Source organism: Nicotiana attenuata, chromosome 6 (genome assembly GCF_001879085.1).
Source record: "Nicotiana attenuata strain UT chromosome 6, NIATTr2, whole genome shotgun sequence".
NCBI classification, from domain to species: Eukaryota; Viridiplantae; Streptophyta; class Magnoliopsida; order Solanales; family Solanaceae; genus Nicotiana; species Nicotiana attenuata.
The window spans coordinates 41,574,296-41,583,953 of record NC_031994.1 but is presented as its reverse complement, the minus strand read 5'-3'; positions in this window follow the sequence as shown (position 1 = coordinate 41,583,953).

The following is a 9,658-nucleotide window of genomic DNA, read 5'->3' as shown; positions in this document are numbered from 1 at the left end:
TACCAAAATTTGGCAATTTGAAGTTGAAAAGTTTGACCGTAGGTTGCCTTTTAGCTATCGAGTTCGGAACTCGATTTTGGGACTTCGAATAGGTCCGTTATGGTATTTGGAACTTGTCTACAAAATTTGTTGTTGTTTGGAGTTGATTTGATAGGATTCAGACGTTTAGTTGTAATTTTAGAAATTCTTGAACTTTACTTTGAAATTCATGTATTTTAGTGTTCGATTCGTAGTTTTATATGTTATTTTTGTGTTTTGATCGTGCGAGCAAGTTCGTATGAATGTTTTTAGACTTATGTGGATGTTTGGTTTGGAGTCCCGAGGGCTTGGATGAGTTTCAGACATGTATCGGAATAGTTTTGAACTAAAAATGTGTTGCCGGTGTGCTGGTGCTTAGTTATCGCAATTGTGAGCACCAGCCTCGCAATTGTGAAGGTGACAGTAGGGGGCAGATGTCGCAAGTGAGACCACCCCTTCGCATTTGCGAAGTTAGCAGGATTTTGGTCTAGTTCGCAATTGCGAATATTTGTTTGCTTTTGCAAGTTTCCAGCTTCGCAATTGTGATGCCTTATATTTGATCCCGAGTCACCAGCAAAATACATACCCGATCAGTCAAAAACCTTCCATTTGATCACATCCAGGAGAAAATCACAATACGCAACATGCTCCCCACGCCGGTAGGAAATATCCATCTCAAACTGTGGTAGAAACCATCGAGAGCTCTTCGAAACACATTTGCACATAACCAAGCCATTAGAACTGAATCTCTCTAACTCAACCAAGCCACGCAGGTCGCCAAACCCAAGAGTATTGCCCCAAAATACCTGTAGAGACTCACCATATCATAAGTACCCAAAGAACCGATCATATCCATTACCGTGTTGGTCCAACCTACTACCAAACAATCCTATTTCTCCGAGTCCCTTATGAATTGCCCTCAAGTTGACATTTCTCCTTGCCAGAACACCACGATCTTTACCCAAAGCTCACCACAAGAGATCCTATCATAAAACAACGCCGCCCTAAGGCCCATAAGCTATTGTATTCCCTCTTAAACACCCCAAAAGTACCATAATCGAGACACCCACTCTGTAGAGACTTTATGTAAATCTAAAGTCATTGCCTTCACCCTCCTGGTACTGAAATGTAGAATCTATAATGATATAGAAATACTGCGAGTCCCGGCACCATCCAAGGCAAATCTCATATCTTAGCTCTATACAAATCCGAAAAATTCTCAATTGTCACATATAAATCTTGAGTCCATTAGAACCTTCTCGAGAGTGATCCACCTTATTCAAATCTCAAATGAATCGCCCAAACGAGCCGACAATCTGCGCCCCATTAGCACACCAGCACCCAAAGAAGTAATCCACACCTCTAAGCAACCGAGCGAATCCCTTTTCTTAGTACATTACATTCATCATGAATAACAACCCTAAACCATTCCCAAGACTTCCATATCCATAAGGTGCAATACATCATGCATCTAGAAATTCCTTACTCAGGTAATCCTCAAAACCAACCTCTACGAGTCATAACCGATCCACAAGTATGCCTCAGACCGAAACTAATATAACACATAATCATGCAATCAAATCGCCGATGGCAAACTCCCCCACTTGGCTCAAAGTCATAGAAAAAAACACCCGATAACTCACAGTACCCATACTCTATTACTGCCATAATCCCGCCGTGAGATTCAACTAAATTCTTCACAAGCTCACGGAACCCAAATCATAAAATACCTCAAATCACCTGCTAAGCTCGCAGTCGTCCTCGTGACAATTGTCGCGCCCCGTTTTCTCACGAAAGCAGGTTTTCGACGTGTGACAACTCTTTTAAATGAAGGTATTAAAAGAGAAGATTCGCCACCTAAATTTTTAAGGTGCTTTAGGGAACCTTTTGCAAATAACTCTGTTTGACTAGTCAACGCCACCAAAGATCGGGTAAGGGCTCAAATTACCTCAAAGAGAAGGTGTTACGCCCTTTTCGAGGTCCACAACTGTGGGTCCCGACCGAATTTTAAAACTATATGGATTATGTAATTAGACTAGGTGATCAAACAAACAAAGGGAAATATAGAAGTCGAAGAGTCTTATCATAACACATTGTGAATTGGTACAAATCTTTAATGATTACAAGGTTACAAATACATTGGTCTATGTTAAATGTCTAAGTGTAAATAACAAGTATATAAAGAAAGGGGGAGGGTCCTAAGTTTTTTAGCCTAAAGGATCACCCCGTGCAACATAAATAATACTTCGCAACTCCCTTAAGGTAGGGGGTTGCTCATATTATTCAGTGGGCACAAACTATCATCTCCTGCTACCCTATTACTATGTTGAAGTTGTTACTTAAAGACGCTCTAGTTCAATTCTAAACTATATCCTATGCGTGCACTACCTGTCCCATACCTGTGGTCCAGAAGGCTTTGGACCTACTATTTGGGTGGTTCTAGACTTTACTTAGGGTGCTCAAAATGATAAAACTAGGTGCACATGTAAAAACAGGTAGGACTACACATAAGGACAATGAATGGCTCAAGTTAGCCTCCACACATAAGCAACAAAAGTACACTGATAGATTTCACATTAGGCAGTAGGCAGTTTCAGAATCGAGGTGTTGTTTAAAACCTATAGGCATGGTTTCTAAGTGACCGCACAGTCTAAGAATATCTCATGGGAAGTGCTACTATTCGAATTATCTAGATTACACATTACAAGTTATGAAAACCTATAGACATGATCTCTAAGTGATTTGCGTAATGAGGCAGTGAAAGCCATTGGAAAACTCAGAATTATTAGTGTTTGATCCTATTGGCATGCTTTCTAAGCGAGTAGCTATATTTATAGCCAGGTTCTCTAATAGTTGGTATTTGAACGCAGATTTATTGTGCTTATTCCTATAGGCATGTTATCCAGGTGGGCAGAGTAATAAGACAACAGACGCAGTCAATTAGTTAATCAATTAAAGCCCTATAGACATGGTATCTAGATGAGTATTAGCAAAGGCATATATTAATACGATCCTATAGGCATGCTATCTAATAAACACACTGCAATTGCACAAATTGAGCGAATAGTTATTGATGCTTGATTCCTATAGGCATGCTATCTAATAACGCATAAGAGTAGACATGTGAACAAGTAAAGCACTTAAACTAATGCTTATGATAATGCGTGGGCATTAGACAAGTTGAGTAAGTGAAGTGTTTGAATTCCTATAGGCATGATCTCTGTTAGTGTATAGAAATAGGCACGTCAAACAAAGTAGCAAATAAGCATGTAGACCCTATAAGCATGTTATCTACCCATTCATGTGAAACTTAAAGCATCCCAACCCCTTTTTATTAACTTCCCATCATTCGTTATTACAAGTTATTACAGACCATATTGAATGATTACTGACCCAAATATGAATACAGAATAACCCAGTAGCACATCTGGGCCTTCAAACAGGCGTAGAACTTCATATGGACTGCAGGTCCAAACTCCAAATGCAGACAGCGCATCCCAGACTTCCAGTACCACGGCAGGTCCAACATACCAGGCCCAAATGAATGACTTACTTTACCCAAATGGATGCCAAGTTCAGCCATACAAGCGACAAACTAGTTATAGAATTTAACTAGACATCTTAGGCACTTAATTCTTAAAGCTATAGCTAACATCATCTCCAGTTAAGATATATAAACAGCACTAGGCTAGATTGAAGGCACACAAGATACGTTTGAGGCAAGTTGAGGCTTGTAATTCCAGAAAGAAAGTTTAAGAGCGACATAATTGACCACTATAGGATAATGAACCATTCCAAAGAGAGTTGCAAAGTAAAGCATGATCCAAAATTAGCGCAAAAGACTTTAGACATAAGAGTTTTACATGAAGGTCTAGTAGAATCAAGGATAGGAACAAGTGAAATAGCAGTCCGCACATAAAATTCTAACATGGGAGCCTAGTGAGCATGACAAATAGGCTAATGGGTATAGTCTACAATGGTTGACAAGCAATCACATAGTAAAACTTAAATGCTGAGCATATGTTATAATACCAGAGTTCAGAAACATTGCCAATATTAACAGGATAGGTAGGCATCAAGATTTAGACTAGTTAAATATATATAAAACGAAAAGGCTATGTACTGAAATCTTAGGCAATATTTGAGGAACACAAACTTGAACAAATCAGGAACATAAATTGTACTTTACAAGTAGCAAGAAAACATGTCATGCTGGTTCAGAAGTTCAAGCAATACTAGCATTTAAAAATTACATGCATAGATTAACCATAAAGAAATTAACAAGATGTATAGGAATGACACAATAGGAATTCTGGGTGTGAATTAATCTATCACAAGAATCAAGAATAGGGTAGAAAATAAATTTAGGACAAGCAGCAGATACGAGCACACAGACACACAAACACACCGGGCTAGATATGCTTAAGAAAGCTAGAATCAGGGATAGAATTTAAGCTAGTTCAGATGCTAAAAAACATAGAACCACGAGAATGACTCCAGAGCAAATAGGCCTACAAACAGAGATGACATAGTATCATATTGATTCACAAAGGTCTCAATGACATAGATATACATAGCATGGACACAAGCGAAAAATAAAATTTCGAGAGTCTCAATACTTACTAGTTTGCAGAACTAAAGAACAAATAAGGTAGAAAACTAAATGCCAACAACACTTTAATCCTCAACCGCAAAAGAACAGCCAAACCCCCAAAATCCCAGTGCATCAGAGTTTTCAAGGGTTGCAAGTGAACCTCGAGCAGTGCTCGCACTGAGTAAGAGCAACAATTATTTTTCGATGGCCTTGGCTATCAGTCGGCCAAGGTCTTAGATTTCAGAATAGTATGGAATGAGAGGATAAGAGAGTGTGACAGTCATTGTGAATACCTAATTTTTGCACCCCTTTTATCTCCTAAAAAGAAAAGATAATTTTAAAACAATCTTAGCTTCCATGTAATAAATTTTCTCATATTTGTGTGCATTTTTGTTTGTATTTTCTTTCATAAAAATACCAAAAATATTTTTTACCTTTTATTTGTATATTTTAGTTTGCATCTTTAAATTATATATACCAAAAAGATTTTTCTTTCTACTTGTATATTTTCTTTAGGACTAAAAAAGATAGTTAAGGGTTAAGGGATTGGGCTAGTGTATTTTAATTGAAATTGAGCCAAAATTGGCCCAAAATTAGAAGCCCAAAGAGCCCAGGTCCGGTCCAAATGGGGCTGCCATAGGAGGGTCGAAACGACGTAGTTTTATATTGAAACTACATTGTTTTGGTTAAGTCACAGAGGGTCAATCCTTACCATCAGATCTTCTTCAATCCAATGGCCTTGATTTTCTTCCATTTAATATATAAAGCTAGAAAAATAGAAATTTTGCCTCATTTTAACCCAAATCCTAAATCTAGCCTCCTCTCTTCTCTCTTCTCCCTCACCTTTCAGTCGCTGCCTCTTCTTCGCCCGCCGCCGCCCGCCGGAATTCGCCACCGGCGGCGGCCAACCTCCAAACCGTGCCAATATTTTACCATTTCTTCCTCTCAACCTCCTCTCCATGAATCCAAGCCTCATATCCTCCAAATCTCCACCAATCTCCATAAATCTACCAAAATCCAAAAAAAACCCTAGCCTCTTTTTCCCCAAATTAATGAAGTCCCACGCCCAATTTTCACATAAAACTTCCATATACGTGTATGTCTTGCTTGGTTCTATGTCTTTGTGTTCGTTTCAAGTCCAAACTCCGGCGATCGAAATTCCATCGTCCACCGCTGCCCGCCGCCTCTACCACCACCATGGCTTCTCCATCTTAGTTTTTTCCAACTCAAAGGCACTTGTTTCTTTTTGGCAAGACGCCAAAATCTATTGGTTTAGCGTCTGCCAAAAAGAAACATGCACCTCGGGGTCGGACAACCACCACTTGGCATTTGCTCGATTCGACGTCAAATGTCTCGAAATTTGGTATAAACTAGAACCTTAATGCTTTCCTCCATGTTTTGAATTTTCTGTTTCTTTGTCATTTTATCGTAGTTTCTTTGTAGTGTAAATGTTGTTAGCGATCATTTTGGTTAGCTCTCAATCTAGTTTTTAATTTTCGTTTTTTTGTTTTAACTTAATTGGTTATTCTAGTTTACCTCACAGTAGATATGTTTTTGCTTTGCATTAGTAGTATTTTTGATTTCGTTTTTGTTTAAGGTCGTGAGTTTCATTAATGTATTCACTGACATGCATCATTTTGTTAATTTTAGTCATTAGGTTCTGAGTTTCTCTTAGTTAATCAATTGTTTAGTTGTTGAACGTCATTGTCTGATTGTTAGCGATGCTCGTCTAGTCTCTGTTTTGAGCATTAGTTTGTGAATTCAGTTGTTTGTTCTATGTTTAGTTTGCATAAATCAATTTGTTTTAATCTAGTTAGTTTGAGTTTTAGTTCCATTTGAAGTCTTGTTTCTGTTTTGTCAATTGTTAGTTGTGTGAGTTGTTTTGGTTCAAAATCAATAGGGTGGTATTGATGTTGTTAAAATCTGAAGATTAGATGGGTTTGATCATGAGTTAGAGTACTAGTAGCTTACTTTTTATCGATAGGGGGGCTAAAATGACTCTTTGCTTCTGTTACAGCAGGTTCTCAGGCTGTCCTTTCACCTTTTGGACAACCTTTGAACAGTGTTTACCACACAAAGTCAGTCCCTTTTTGGACAGATTTTTGGTGAACCAAAATTTGCCCGAAAAGGGCTTTCTTTGCCTACTTAAGGGCAGTCATTTCCTCACTTTACATAGACACTCTACCATACATTTGCTAGATATTTTTACACACTAAAAAAAAATACAATTTTAGGAGTAAAAATCAGCAGCTGAACTTAAAGAAAGTAAGCTGATAGGGGTGTTCAAAACCGATCCGAAACCGAAAACCGATCCGGAACCGAAGCTTAATGGCTTATTGGTATCGGCTTAACGGTTTAACGGACGGGGAACGGATTGAAATTTTTTTATTAACGGCTTATCGGTTTGGGGGCGGATTAGTCAATTTTCTTAACGGCTAATCCGTTAACCCGTTAAAGAATATATATATATATATATATATACACATAGATCAATAGAGATCAAAACACACAAATTTTTGTCATCTGTACCACAATATGGCACAAAGAAATGCGGAAGTATTAAAATTCATCTGACAGTCATGTACAAATATCCTATATAATGTTCATGTAAGAAGGAAATTATGACATGTAAAACCAACTCATCAACTAAACTGCTCCTGTAAGACATGCTTTTACAATGGCCTTATCTATCTGGATGTACAAAGGAACATCACACACACCAACAAAATTTATCTTGACTGCAATTTCATATGATGGACAGTCAACAGTGCACTCAGCTACACCCTGAGCCTTCTAAAATATGGAGGACATCACTACTGTGCTTGCATCGATTCTGAGGGGATATCTCAAGATTCAGTCAATCAGGTGGCAGAAATGGCTCTTCTCCACTTATCAGACACTTGCATTGCATCTTTGGAAACGCTACATTACGTTGGGCTTAAGCAAGTAATTTCAGCGTTCACTGTCTTTTCAGCAGACTCCTTCCACCGTACTACTGGTTTCTGTTCAGCTTCCTAAAACTTTTTGATTCTTAACGGGTTAACGGATTAATTCAATTTTTGAATTTGTATGCTAGACTGTTAGCAAATAATTAATGCACGCAATATAGGTAGAATTAGGCCGATAAACCGCCCGATAAGAGGTAAACCGATACCAACCTGCCCGATATCTTATCGGGTGGCTAGTGGATTAATACATTTAAAAGCCGATAACCGTTAAGCCAAACCGTTAAGAGTAAATAACCGCCCAATCCGCCCGATAAGCAGCCCTAGCTGATATGGTGAGCTTTAGGAGTGAATCTTAGAGTGCGAACTTTTAGAAAAGTATAAGTCTTCTTTAGAGTTCGTTTCTGGGTTTCTTCTCTAAGTTTTCAGGCTGTTTTAACACGGATTCACTATTGTTTCGCAGCTGTTGCATTGCTGTTTGTTGCTGAAATTCAGTCCCTCCCTTGCTAATATTTTCTTTCTGTTGATAAGGAATTTCCTCAACTGTTGTACTACTTTTTGGATCAAGATTGAATGGAAATGAAGTGATTCAAGTCCTTTTAGTATATTGTGTTTGTGTATGATCCGTCTTCTTTTAAGTACCAAGCATATATAACAGTTAGTTGAATTTTTTTTAGTCATTGACATGTTTAAATAATGTTTGGGTTGTTGTTTATATTGCTTGAATACTTACTATATTAAGATTCTGTTTATGCCTAAGTAGGAACCCGTAATTTAGTGTTAGTATTCAATGCTTGCATCCTTATCACTTCTAATTTAGGTTATTGATTAAAATCAGTTGAGAAGGCTTCTATATCTTGCTGAAATTTTCATGTTGTAACTTGTAGATAGATTTTTTAAGATAAGTGCACTTTAAGCTTAAAGCTCTAGTGCTCAACAATAGTGGAGTTATTTTTCCACTTTAATTTTCGTCTGCTTAAGGCCTGTAGTGTATTGAGTTGCTATGAGTTATTCAGCTAAAAGTTTTTAATTAGTTTACTATTGCAATTATTGTTAAATTAAAAGAAAAAAACAGGATACACTAGTAGGTTATTAGTTGATTTGTAGTTGTGGATAAACTTTAATATGTATGGGCCAAAGTGAACTCAAATTCAGCCAGGCCCATTATGAGGTTAATCATGCTAGCAGGGCCATTTGTCTTTAATAGTAAGGTAGCTTAATGCCAAAAATAATAGAATTGGCCATTTTAAATCCAACAAACAAAGTTGGTCCAAGTTTCTAATTACAAGCTTTTCAAATAATTTTTCAATTCATCATATTTTCTTTTAATAATTATGTAACTTAATTACCTGTGCAATTTAATCACCTTACTAATTAATTTAAACGCAAGGCAACTAGTAGGTACGTTTTAACTTTTTCATTCTTGGACTCGCTTGCGTAGCGTGATATTAACTCTTAATATTTTAATTCAATAATCTCATATTATTTCTACTAGCTTTAATTATTTTCTAATTTAATTAATTCTTTTGCTAAAATTACGGTTTCGCTTGCGTAGCGCGATACTTAATATTTTAGTAATTTTCAAGTGTAGTAACTTTTTTTTAAAAAGTAATAATGTACTAATAATCCTTGTCATAACTGCGGATTCGCCTGCGTAGCGCTATTATGATAAAATTAATAAAATTTCATCTCGATCACGCATTTGCTTGCGTAGTGTGGTTATGACATCTTATTATTCAAAAAATTTCTTTAATTTTTCTAATAATCCAGATATAAAAGCGGCTAGGTAAAAATATAAAACGCATATAAATATCAATTTGTTCAAAATTAATTAAAGCCAAGTTTAAGTCAATAAAGCGACCGTGCTAAAACCACGGGACTCGGGGAATGCCTTACACCTTCTCCTCGGTCAACATAATTCCTTACCCGAACTTTGTTTTCGCGTACCGATAATAATAGAGTCAAACCTTCCTTTGACTAGGGATTCAAATAAAAAGGTGACTTGGAACACCAAAAAAAATCAATTCTAAGTGGCGACTCTGTAAACAAAATAATCCCTATTCGAGTTTGTCACTTTAATTGAAAAAACTCTTTAACCCAC